The sequence below is a fragment of the Camellia sinensis genome, chromosome 15 (assembly GCF_055761805.1).
Source record: "Camellia sinensis isolate YWXY chromosome 15, ASM5576180v1, whole genome shotgun sequence".
Classification (NCBI taxonomy): domain Eukaryota; kingdom Viridiplantae; phylum Streptophyta; class Magnoliopsida; order Ericales; family Theaceae; genus Camellia; species Camellia sinensis.
In genome coordinates, this window is record NC_138975.1 from 42,291,400 (window position 1) to 42,305,298 (window position 13,899).

General features: G+C 30.9%; 1 long non-coding RNA gene and 1 pseudogene across 2 annotated transcripts; both read left to right on the plus strand.

Annotated features, from left to right (window-relative positions):
* The first annotated feature begins 3,553 nt into the window (after positions 1 to 3,553).
* LOC114308412 (protein LURP-one-related 15 pseudogene) lies at positions 3,554 to 5,699 on the plus strand (annotated as a pseudogene). The gene is made up of 3 exons (XR_014356323.1): positions 3,554 to 3,565; positions 4,468 to 4,695; positions 5,544 to 5,699. The product of XR_014356323.1 is annotated as a protein LURP-one-related 15 pseudogene (transcript).
* Positions 5,700 to 7,534: 1,835 nt separating this feature from the next.
* Positions 7,535 to 10,276, plus strand: LOC114308433 (uncharacterized). Its single transcript, XR_014356240.1, has 3 exons — positions 7,535 to 7,650; positions 9,664 to 9,885; positions 9,990 to 10,276. It is a non-coding gene; the product is annotated as an uncharacterized LOC114308433 (long non-coding RNA).
* The last annotated feature ends 3,623 nt before the right edge of the window (positions 10,277 to 13,899 follow it).

Sequence of the window (13,899 nt, forward strand, 5' to 3'; positions counted from 1 at the left end):
TGAACAAATAAGCACACCAGCCAGTGCTCTGCTATCAATTATACGCCAATAATAAAAAAGCACACTTGTAAGTACCCTACTATCAATTAAAATAAAATAAATTAATTAAAAAGCACACCTGCCAATGCCTTGTTATAAATTAAAATCAAAAAAATAAATAAAATAGCACACCCGCCAGTGCCCGGCTATTCATTAAAATCAAATAAATAAATAAGCACACCAGCCAGTGCCCTGCTATCAATTCAAAGCAAATAAATTAAAAAACACAAAAGCAATTACCCTACTATTAATTAAAATGAAAAAAATAAATAAAATAGCACACCCGCCAATGCTCTGCTATTCATTAAAATCAAACAAGTAAATAAGCATACCCGCTAGTGCCCTGCTATAAATTCAAATCAAATAAATTCAAAAACACAAAAGCAAGTACCCTACTATCAATTAAAATGAAACAAATAAATAAAATAGCACACCCGCCAGTGCCCCGCTATTCATTAAAATCAAACAAATAAATAAGCACACCAGCCAGTGCCCTGCTACCAATTCAAAGCAAAGAAATTCAAAAACACAGAAGCAAGTACCCTAATAAGAATTAAAATGAAACAAATAAATAAAATAGCACACCCGCTAGTGCCCTGCTATTAATTAAAAGCAAATAAATTAAAAAGTGGACCTGCTAATGCAACCGCTACGGAGGAAGGGATGGAGGATGTATAGGTTTACTTCTACGTTAAGATGGAGAAATTGAGGACCTATGACAAACACAAGTAGAACATCGAAATAGAGTTAGTAAAGAAGACAATACTTAAGGAAAGTAATGATTATGGCGAGAAAAGAAAAAATCTATGTACGAAAATTATTATTTTGCACATCTTTTTCATTTTCCTTTTCCAAATCCATAGTTAAATCCATGATCCAAACATAACATTAAGGACATATGATGGTTTCAGTGTCATAGAAAGCAAAGCACATTCACATAATTTTCTTCTCCTTGTGTGCTAGTTTATTATTTTCCAAAACAATTTAAAATAAAAATAAAAAAAATTGTGGGAGTGTATTTTCCAAATGTTTTGAGCAAGCTTCAGTCCATATGTCATAGTTAGATGAAGTTATATATCATAAAGTGAGCAATTACAAATGATAGCAACTATGGATTTGGTTATAATTCTTGATTAATTATAAACAACAGCAACTAGGACTCACTTTGCTAATTTAATATAAGGATTTTTTTGGTTAAGTAGGGAAAGAAATAATTTTTCAAAAACACACTCGTTCGTGTGGTTGGTAACATTAAGGTGTAAACAAGAAACTCACGTGTGTTTTGGTCTTTATGGTCTTGAAGTTCATATTCACTATTTGGGGTGAATATTTATTCTCACGACTTTCACCATCTAATATTGACAAACAAGAAAGGATAAGCTTTGTACATATTGGAGATTTTGCATGATAGAAGATAAGTTGGAAGTCTTTGTCAAAGAACAAGGTAAACAGATATAACAAAAATTGAATTGGAATTTGAATATACAATCTTCACCACCACAATTACAAGCTTGCTTTTCTACCCAAGATGAACTATAAAAGCCGACACCAGTAGTTTAGCAGTATAAGGTTAGACCCTGCGATGAACTGTAAACCTAGACATCTTAGTTTGACTCTCATTAGTGTCTCTTGGGCTTAACCCATACCTGTGGTTTACCAATGATTACAGGTATCAAAAGTTCACTCCATAAGGGTGGGTCAAATGTTGCCCTACCTTTCAATTACATTGTCTAAATCTTAGTGATGAAAAAATGGACCATCAAATATCTTAAAAATGGTTAAATAAGCTGCATGGGATATAACACGGAACTAGATTTTTTTAATTTTTGTCACCTGTTATACAGATTTAAACTTTATATAATTTGAATCATACTCAATAAATTTAATCCGTATATTTTAAATTTTAATTTTTTTTCCTTTCTGAATATAACATTGATGGGATCCAATGTGGTTGATGAAGGAGGATATTTCTTGAACAAGAAATGATTTTGGGATGCATATAGGATCCACGTATGGTTTCACCAAAAAGAGCTACCAGGTGCACAAACCCTTTGGTGGTTTTGCACTCAATACCACCAAAGATATTGGCATAGCTGGAGAGCCATATGAAAAAGCAATATTTATCATAGCTAATAGTGAAACCCATATGCATTTGAGCTTATTTGGGTAATAAAAACACTAAAACGGTGTTGTGATTCTCTATAATCTATACACTTGGTCGATCTCTATTAGTAGTTTAGTACACATGCCAATGTCATGCCACTCAATTAAAGAATAAATATCGTTAGGCAGTATTTAAATTTTGAATTTTAATAAAAATTTGTAGAAGATACTAAAAAGAGAATAAAAAGTATTAAAAATTTAGTAATTAGTATCTCGTGTCACGTGAGTCAAGTAAACCAAAAATAACAATGCTATGATTCCAAGAAAAATAATAATAAAAAAACTCTCCTAAATTTCACATCAATAGTCAAGATTCATTTAGAATGTGGCCCCACAACAGCAACTTTCAATATACACTATTTGACTATTAGACTATTAGATTTGGATTATTTTTTTGATAACTCAGTATCCAGCCTATTCATCTATTTGACTATTAGATTTGGATTATTGTTATTGGGTTTTCTTATCTTCATAGAACCATTATGTTGTGTTTGGATCATGGATTTGAGTAGAGATTTAAAAGAAAAAAGATAAATGTAGGTGAAATGTGAATTAAATATGACTGCATTTCACACTCTTGTTCCCTTTCTCTTTCCAAATCCTTAACTAAATCCATGATCCAAACATAACATTAAGGAAATATGTTGTTTTCAGCGTCATAAAAGCAAAGCACATTTCTTTCTTTCTTTCACTTTTTTTTTTTTTTTTTTTTTGTCTTATTTAATAGTACAAGGTGTAGTTTAGATTGTATAAGCATATCTGTGAAAAATTTGTATTTTAATACATTTTTCTGAGTATTTTTCCTGATTATGTAGAATTGTTGTTTACTTAAAAATCATAACTTAGTTTAATTCTTAGTACTTTTCTCTGTCAAAGAGGAAGATGAGTTGCTTTTAACTAGGCTGACTATTTGATTCTTGTTACTAGGTTTTCTGACCTTGATAAAGCCTTTTAAAAAAGCTGATGTTGTCATTTGAGCATCATAAAAATCATACTCTCATAAAATTTCAGAATTTTATTATCAAGATCATTCATGATGACAATAATGACAGCTAATAAAATTGTTAAATTCTAATATTTTTGCAAAATAGGTTCTGAAACAGATCCTAGTCAAGGATCCAGTAGCTTGTAAGGAAAACTAATTTTCCAAGTAAAACATTTAAATTGTCTTCTTATGCATCCGTTATTAAAAAGCATATGCTATACAAACATCATTACATTAAATTCCAGTATCAAAAGATTACTGCAAACAATATAATTTCATAAATGTAGGAAGCCCTCAATAAAAGTAGTGTATACAAAGAATTAGAACACTTTTGTAAATGAAGAATGGACAAGAATCATCCTAGACATGACTTCAAGTGTATGCTAGATAAGCAACCGATCAAAATAAAGTGTATGCTAGAGAGGTAGGTAAATATATCACTAGGGGGAATATTTAGAATTAGTGTAGTTCTAGAATTTGACAATTATTTTTTTCTAGAAATGTAAATTAATTAAATGCTAATTTAATTATCGCCAAAAAACTCTCAATACTTTGAATCATCAAGCATTTCAACCACGTGTTGATCCTTCCACGTTATCTCACATCAAGAACGCTCTACGCATCAAGGCTCACAAAGATACAACTTCAAGATCTTATTTTAGAGATTATTTTGAAATTTTAATTGAGATCAAGTTATTCAAACCCTCAATAAATTCTTTTTTCCCTCAAGCTTCTCAGTTTCAACACTTAAAGAAATCCACAATCCCAACGTAAAACAAAACAAAGGTAAGAATGAAATTACTGAAATTTGTATTATTTCCATGCACATCCACTAATTCGGGGCCTTAAAGTTAACGACTGGGCAAACCTTGGGCGACTCAAACTCGAGAACTTGTATTTTATCCTCAATTTTTTACCACTAGGCCAATCGCTTAGGGTTGATGGAAGGGTGGTATTGAGACTTATCCAAGCATGAAAAGTTGACTCTTACAATTATTAGAAGTTAAAGTAAAAAAGGTAAGGTTTGGTATAAGAAAAGCCTTGTTTGGGGAAGCTATTTCTTTTATTAATTGAGACCTTGATTCTTGGTTTTTGGTCTAGTTCTTGATTTTGTTTCCTCTTTGAGCTAGAGTTTGTTTTCACATTGTGTTGCTCTACCCCCTTGGATTGTGTCTTGAACATTGAGCAATATTATAATAAAAAAAACATTTACTTATCCCAAAAGAACGAAAAAAAAAAAAGCAATGGTATATTTCAATTTTGTTGACGTTGGTTTTTAGATATTGACTACACATAGGAGGTGGCAATTGTTCAGGGGACAGAGCTCAGACCCCAAAGATCTTCTTTTCAGTGTTAAGAAGTCGTCACTTATCCAATTCAAGACCGAATTAGATGCGTTCTTGGCTGCCAATACTAAAGAAGAAGTTTGTGATTTCAAGGTTAAGGGAAGTTGGCTTGAGAGATCATGTGCCATACATCTTGGAAATACTCCAACCATCATTGCCCAGGTGAACTTGCCTTAGATCAAACCCATCTAATGCCTTGTTTGGTTGCACGAATTGTTTTATTTTAAAATAGTCAGCTGGGGTTATTCAAAACAGATTTCAATCTCCCAAATTTAGATTAAGCAATTCAATGTTTTTTAAAAGAAATAAAACCTACTTAATGTTTATCAAATGAATATATATTTTTTAGTTGTGTCAGTTTTACAACTAAATCCATCATAAGGGTCTGTCTGATTAGAAATAAAATGATGATTGAAAGTGAAATGAAAGAAAGGAGAAAGAAGAAAAAATGAAAGAAATAAGAAAGAAGAAAAAATGAAAAAAAATTTGAAACTAGAAATGAATTTTTTGCCTACATTTGATTAGGACGAAAAAATTTCAAGAAAAATGATTTGAAATTTTGGTTTTCTAGTTTGAAAAGTAGGAAGTTGTAAGAAAATTCTTCGATTATACTTAATCGTCTTCATTGAAACTATGGGCAAATTTGAAAAACATGATAATCGTTCCCCACTTTCCCAGGAAAGAAAATTCCATGCAAATTTTGTGGGAAACCAAAACCTGGGTTCAGAAATTTAAGATTGTATGAAATATTTCATTTTTCAACACTTACTTTCAGAATTCTTTTGCTTAGCATACACTACAAAGTTTGTTTGTTTGTTTTCTGTTCTCTTTCTTGCATTTTCCATCACTATCTTGTTAATGAAATGGACCCTAATGATTTGATTACAAAAAATAGATAATTTAAAATGGCTTAAATCATGTTTCTGAGACAACCAAATGGCACCCAAGTAGTTGATCTCTATCATATATGTTTAAAGGGGTTGTTTTTCTTAATGGTTGTTTAATTGTAGATGCACAGAAAACACAGTGTTCAAAGCTTTGTTCTTGGAAAAGCTACGTTTGTGGTGACTGTGCACCCAAACGTGGACGACGCCTTCATAGTTGCTCTTGTGGTCGTTCTTGAAGAGATCAATGAGGACAGAGAAGATTGAAATCACCTCAAGTGAAGTACCTCATGTTTACATTACTAGAATCATTCCTGTTTGTATTACTAGAATCACTAAATGTGGTTTACTAATGTGCCACTCATTATGATGATTCCTAGAATTTCTGGAGTGCTTACATAAATAAAAGTGACAATTTTGTGTGTGAACATGTTTTGATCCACACATACTCATTGCTCAAATGCAGTTTAGTTTGAGATTATTTTGAAATGATTTTGTCTTGTATTGTTGGATACAATTAAAATTTCAAAATTATTCACTTTTGCAGAGATTGATGATTTAATTTTGAGATTTGGGTACAGTAGTTGAAACAGGGAAGTTTGAGTTCAGTTTCTGATGAGGGAGGGTAGTTCTGAGTTCACCAGCTTGGCCAAGATGAAGGGGCATTGTGGGCTTGTTCACGACATTGGTGTTTTGAGTCCGAACAACCTCTTTCCCCTCTCTACCATGTTCAAAAAGAACAAGAACAATACGGAAGAAAGTTTTCTTCAACTCTTAGTGCTTACGGATGATTTTTTGAGCGTTGGAGATTCTTAGTACTAAAAAGACGATTTGAATGTTAATAAGAACCTACTCAATCTGATGAAATTTCAAACAAATATAAAATTACTATTAAAAGAATATGTGCATAGATAATGCACCGACAACATCCAATCATGAGAAGAATTCTACATCAATCAATAAAAATCCTGAAATGTATAGGTAAAATATGCAACTACTAATCCAGAAGGGGAATATTACATTCAATGATAACCCAAAAGCACCATTACTAGAAGTATAACATAAGAAGAAACGAAGAATTAGAAACATAAACAGATTTCAATAAATAAATAATTACAATCTCGTATCAATTACATGAGTACAAAATTCAATTGCCCACACATCAGATTTCACAAACTCAACCAAAATTTCAAGATATATATCTATATATATGGAGTCAAAACAACTACCAAATCAAACAAACATTACAAACAAAAGCTATTCATATCATCTTTTCCTAAATTTAGAATCCAACCACTCCAAGTGAGTTCACAAACGTGAAAGGGATATTTTGAACAGTGGGAAACAAGAATCGATACAGGAAATAGGGGTTAACAAAAGGGGATTTCAAAGAATGGAATCAAAACAACTACCAAAGCAAACAAACATAAAAAACCTAAACCTAATATTTTCTTAATTTTATAAACCAACCCAGTGAGTTCACAAACGTGAAAAGGGCAGTTTCAAAGAAGGGGATTGCGGTCTAAGGTTTCATAGAATGGAGATGGAGAAATGAGGAGAGAAAAAAGTTGCAGAAAGATAGAGTCTTACGTTGAGGCGAAGTCGATGGTAGGTCGTGCTCGCTGGGATGGTCTTCGAGGGCGAAGAAGAGTGTCGGATTTGTGTCTCAAAAACAAAGGGGGCTTTGGGAAAACAATGTGAAGAGCTCAGCTGGAAAGAGAACAATCGGTGAAGAAATTTGTAAAAATGGTAATCGGTTGAAGAAGTACTCAAGATTTCTAATCAAATTATTCAGTGGTTGAGATTAAGAGAAAAGTTAGGGATCATGAAATTTTTTTCATGAAAATGATCATGAAAGATTTATGATCTTTGGATTACCTTAATTAGTGTGTGGTGTTTTATTCTAAGTGTAATTCAAGGATCACAAAGCTTTCATGATTATTTTCATAAAAGGTTTTTTATGATACCTAGCATTGTTGTTTGTAAAAATCTAATGGCTTAAAATAAATATGTATATGATGTGCACAACTTATTGAGGTGCGCATCTTCATAATATAATGTTACTAAAAAAAAAATTTAACATAATTATGTTAAAACTATAGGTTAATTGTATTTTTGCCAAATTTCGGGTGCTCAGTGTAATTTACCTTAAAAATAATTTAGGGTTCATGAAAGAAGAAGGTCTTAGGGGGGGAAAAGTTCCAAGATTGTGAAGATTTCCTCTACAGAACAGGTAATTCTCTACTCCTTAGGCTAAAATTTCAATCGATGTCTAGTTTAATTTGCAGAACTTTACACCATGTAAGGTCATCTGTTAGAGCTTGTTCATCTACTTACAATAATCTCTATTTCATTCAAATCCACACATTTTCATCATCATCACTCGAAACGACTCCAAATCAACACTCATTCGCAGTGAATTACTTCATAAACTCGTGTGGGTTTCCTCTAGAAAAGGCTCTCTCAGCATCAAATTATGTCAAATTTGAAACTCCAAACAAACCTGACTCTGTCCTCGCATTCTTCGAGAACCACGGCTTCACCAAAACCCAGATCTCAAATCTCGTCAGGAGGTATCCTCCGGTAATCTTATGTGATCCGGAGAAAACCCTTTTGCCCAAATTTCAGTTCTTCAAGTCTAAAGGTGTTTCGAGCACTGATGTTGCCAAAATACTATCTTCAGCTCCAGCTGTTTTAAAAAGAAGCATGGAAAACCAAATAATCCCATCTTTCAATTTCTTTAAAAGTTTTATACAATCCGAAGAGGAGACAATCTCTGCTATTAAACGCAATGCTGGGCTTCTTTTAGTTGATCTTCAAAATTGTGCAGTACCCAATGTTGAAATTTTGAGAGAAGCCAATGTGCCAGATGCAAAAATTTTGTTCATGTTAAAGTTCATGCCTAGAGCATTCATTTTGACTAGTGATAGGCTTAGAAAGATTGTGAATGAGGTAAAGAAAATGGGTTTTAATCCTTCGAAATCGAATTTTGTGTTAGCGGTTCATGCATTGAAGTCAATGAGTGAATCAACTTGGGGGAAGAAGGTTGAGGTTTATAAGAAGTGGGGCTTGTCTGAGGATGACATTCTTGTGGCTTTTGGGAAGTATCCATGGTGTATGATGGCGTCCGAGCATAAGATCGTGAGAGTGATGGACTTTTTTGTCAATAAAATGGGTTGGAGGTCTTTCCTTGTTGCAAGAAGGCCGTGGTTTATTTCAATGAGTTTTGAGAAGAGGATTGTTCCAAGGTGTGCAGTTTATCAAGTTTTGTTGTCGAAAGGTTTGATTCAGAACAATGATATTACCTTGGCAACTATGCTGAAGTATACTGAAAAGGTTTTCCTAACAGAGGTTGTCAACTGTCATCAGGAAGAAGCTCCTGAGCTATTGAAATTGTATAAGGAAAAATTGGCTGTTGCAAAGTAATTATGGGTATAAGGATGAGTGTGGACTGGTTAAGGATGCCTTCCTTTGATACTGACTCAACATACAGTTGCCCTATTCTTTTGCTTCTTGTAATTAAGCTCTGTTTATTGAATTATCTCATTGTGAATACATGGAGGCCATGAATTAAAAATTGTCATATGTAGGCAAGTTTGAGTTCTCTTTTTCACTCTGACAAATGAGATTTGAAGTTCCACATCGCTGCATTGAATTCTGCCATTTTGTTGTGGTTGAGACTTGAAGCAGTGTACCATTATATGTTCATCCGGTAAATTATATATAGATATGTAAATATATCTATATCTCTACATATGAATGGATTTAGTTTATGCATTACCCTATTGTTTGTGCACAGGCTACCTATTTACTTTTTTAAGGTTTACATTGGTTCCACATATTCATGATGGCTGCTCCAGCTGTGAGTGCTCGTGCTGGTTACAATTGCCTGATTACACTTCTTGTTGGCAACAATGATCAGATTATTTTTCCCCTTTTTGTATTCAATTTATAATCAAGTTTCAAATTGACAAATTATAACTTTTTTGGATTTTTTTTTCCTCTTGGGTATCATTTTGATGTTCCATTTTACATATTCATTTGGCCATTTGTTTTGGTATAACTAGTATTATTAATAGTGACATTAACCCTCTGTTTGGATTGAGGGATTTGATTAGATAGAAAAGACGGATTGAGAGATTTGTGTTCAATTTGAGCTAGATAATTTTGGTTTTATACTCTCTGTATGCACACTAAATTTGAATTTTGTTTCCCTTTTTTGTTGGGTTTGAAAACTACTGAATAGAACTCATTCAGTGAAGCACTGTCAGAGTAGCCTTGAAAAATATAATGGCGATATATACTTGTGCTGGCACTTGCATGGTGTGGTGCACATCCTGATTTCCTTGCTCGGTGATTTGCTGTAAAAAAATCTTAATGGCAGGTATCCTAACTTAGCTATCATCATGCTTGTACATCTTAGAAACTTGAGCCTGTTGGAGGATGAAAGTTGAAGGATGATGTTTCAGTAAGTTGTATCTTTTGTTGAGTTGTGACTATTGAAGTTAAATTTCGTCGTGAATATTGAAGTTAATTTAATCATTGCCATCGTTATTATGTTTTTGCTAGTAGATATTTAGCATTAAAATTTGAGGGAAGATGATGATGACGACGACGATGATGATTATGATGATGATGTTTGGATTGCTGAATATTGTTGAAGAGTGGGAGAATATGAAGTCTTCAAAAGAATCCCAGCATGTTTTTGGATTTTCTTCTATAGAACAATCCTGCTGATTACAATCTATTTTCCAAATAATTCTATGATGGAAGACTATTTGAACCATTCACCCTCTTGTCTTCTTCAATTGGTCAATCAATAAGTGCAGTGTGGGGAAGAGATGTTGAATCGGATGGAATATGAAATGTACAATTTTGCTTTTGAGTGTGTGCGCGCGCGAGAGAGAGTGAGAGAGAGAGAGAGAGAGAGAGAGAGTTTATGTTATTGCTTTTTGTTAGTTGAAATTTTTGTTAATTCATACTTTGTGTGGATAAATGCCCCCCAAATTGAAATCATCTCCTCATAATTTTTTGAAAATCCATTCTGTAAGTGTTGTTTTTCAATTTTAGGCCTTGTTTGGGGATAAATTATTTTAGCCAAAAAATCACTATAAATCGTCACATCATTCTTTTTATTTTTTTTTTACAAATCTTTTCATAAAAGTTAAAAAATTACTAAAGTAGCATATTCTTAAACGGGGCCTTAATCTAGATTTCTATTAAAAGGCATCGGTAATGAGATGTTCAAAAAAATCTTACAATAAATATATAATTAAAAAATCTATTTAAAAGGTTCTTAATGAGGTTGTAGTTTATCACTTGGCTTTAAAACAAGGCGTTTAGAAACGGTGGTACTACATGCATGTATTAACTAGTGTACCAACACTAGATATGACATTATTATTGATCCATTCATTAATTACATTACAAATTTTAAAAACCTCTTAAATTATGACACATCATTAATTGGTACACTAGTTAGTACACCAATTGATACATATAACATTATTTTTTAGAAAAAGTAAAATGACTTTAATGTCTGTGTGTATGATTTATTTTATTAAAATATATATTTATTTTTATTTGTTTTAAAAACATTTTTTTTTAGATAGAGAAGATAATACAATTCAAATCTAAGATGTAAGTTAGGTAAAAAAAACCCTATTTCACTTTAATAAACACACAATATATAATAAATTTTTTATTTTGTTTTTATTTATTTGAATTACACACGGTATTACTACATATAAAGAGAACATAATATTGTAAGATTTTTTGCCAAATAAATTTTTATATATATTTCTAAATTACTCAAAATACCTCCATAATTTGCACCATCCCATTAAAAAAAATGATCATTAAATTAGTCTTAATTAATTATCATCAATTTTTTTCAGAACTAAAAAAATAAAAACCAAATTCATGGACATAGCAATGTTTTGGGATTAACTAAGGATGCAGCTTGTCTGTAGTCCAAATTTTGAACGGCACAGTGCAATTCACCCTTTGTCGGCTCACTCCAGTCTATTTTGATAATTCAATTCGTTTATTTTTACAAGAATCGTCGATAAGATCATTTATGTAAAAAATTAAATTGATCTGATATCGTTTAATACATGCTTGATTCATATTTCTCTTAATAATTGAACGACATACATAATTTCGATAATAGACTATACATTGTTTTTTTACAACAAAACTAATCTGAACATGTGTTTAATGATATCCAACTCGATTTTTTTATAAGAATGATCTTCTTATCGCTCTGTACAAAATAAATAGTTTAAATTATTGAGACAAATCACAGGTGAGCCCACAAAGGATGAACTACATGGATGTTTGAATTGCAGACAAGCTGCTTTCTTAACTAAAAAAAATAAAAATAAAGCAATGCTATATTTATTGTCTTTTTATATCATTTTTGGTAATACATTATTGATGTAATGAATAGCGACACTCATATCTAATCCATCTTTAACATAATGTTTTTTTTTTGCCAGGTGTTCGGATCAGTTTACATGCATCTCGACTAATTTTGAAACCCATGCAAAGCACTCCCTTCACATGAATCGGATAAATCTCAAGCAAAACCCACAAGTGTGACCTCAAGGAATAGATTGCTCCTAATGGGAGTTTGAACTTCAGACCTAAAGGAAAAATACCCTTAGGTCTCGTTTGTTTTGGAAGATAAGGATGAGATTGAGATTGGGATTGGGATTGAGATGAAGATAGAACCCACTATATGTTGTGTTTATTTTGGAAGATGGAGAGAAGATTCATAATTCCATGGGATTAGGATGGGCCTTGGAGTTGGGATTGAGATGGAAGATATGGAAATGGTATTAGGAAATTAGTCCTATGCGATTAGGTTTTTTTATTTTTTATTTTTTTATTTACATGTTGGGCATTTTTTTTTAAACATTAATGTTTAATGTTTTTTTTTTATTTTTTGTTAAGTAAAAATGATAATTTTATTTGTTTAATATTTTATATATCTTTTATAGAATAATAATTTAACAATCTTCACATTAAAAACTACCATAAAAATAAATACAATTTTACTTTAATCCCCTCACTATCAATCTCTTATATTCTACCTCTGAAAACAGACAGGGCCTTGGGCCCTAAGTTGCACCCACTAACCAACCCCTTGAGATTATCTTTAATATAACGTTAACACATGAAGCAAAATACCAAAAGTAATATAAAAAAAGGAAAATTTATTAGGAAATTCTATTTCAAGTATCCGTATCCTAATTAGTTTATAAGATATTTTTATATTCCAATAAGTCCTATTATTTTGGACATTTGATTTATCAAATCCTAATTATTATATTTAAGGTATTTTATGGGTAATTTTACTTTTATAAATATTTTTTGAATATTTAACAACTTGCTGATGTGAACATTATTTGATAATGCGAATATTCACAATGTCAATGTGGCTTTTTATCCCATTATTATTAGAAATATTTTAACAATTATATTACCTATAAAATTTATTAAAATATACAAAAATAATTTAAATTAATTATAAAATAAATAAGTGATGAAAAATTTATAAATAAATAACTCATAAAAAAAAAATATTAGTGTAACATTACCTTAACTAAAATAAAGGAAGGGACAGGAAATGGTCACCACATGTAAATATATGGCTCATAACAGGTCAGGTCATTTTTGTTCCCCCATTCATCCAACAAATTTTTTTTTTTTTAATAAGATGTTAGAAGTTAGTAAGTTAGATTATTACGAAAAGATTGTAGTCGATTTATCAATTTAAACTCTAAATTTTTTTACCTTCCCACAATCTCAAGAGACAAATGTATGAATTACTAACCCAATTGCCTTATCTTAACCATCAACTTTAAAATTGTCAAAATCACAACTACAACCAAACAAAAATTTGTTTGGTTTTCAGAGTTTTCAAAGAATAATTTTTTTTTTTAAAAAAAAATTAATTTATATATTTTTTACTTTTAGTAAATTTTTTAAATATTTAAATTTTCTAGATTTATATACTTAAAAAGTATAAAAAAATTCATAAATACAAAAAAATATATAATTCAATGCATGTTTATATATTTTTTGTTTGTATTTAATTGTTTTTATATTTCTTCACAAATATTTTCATTTTTAAGTGCATTTAGTTTAAATGTATCTACAAAATTAAAAAAAAAAATGATTAGACTATGAAAAAAGTTTACTAAAAACAACAAAAATGAAAAACTAAAAATTTAAAAACTCCAAAATTATTTCTAAAAACTCAAAATCAAACAAAGTTAAATTACTAGGCAATCGGCATTTTACTGTCTTATTGAGAAAATATGCTCAAAATAATAGGAAAAGTTTTTATTCTGTTTGGTTTTTTGAAACTTTTATTTTTAAAACTAATGTAGTGAAAAAAAAAAATAATAATAAATAAATAACGCTTATCATTTTCATATGATTTTACAATTTTTAGAGTGAAAATAATTTTTAC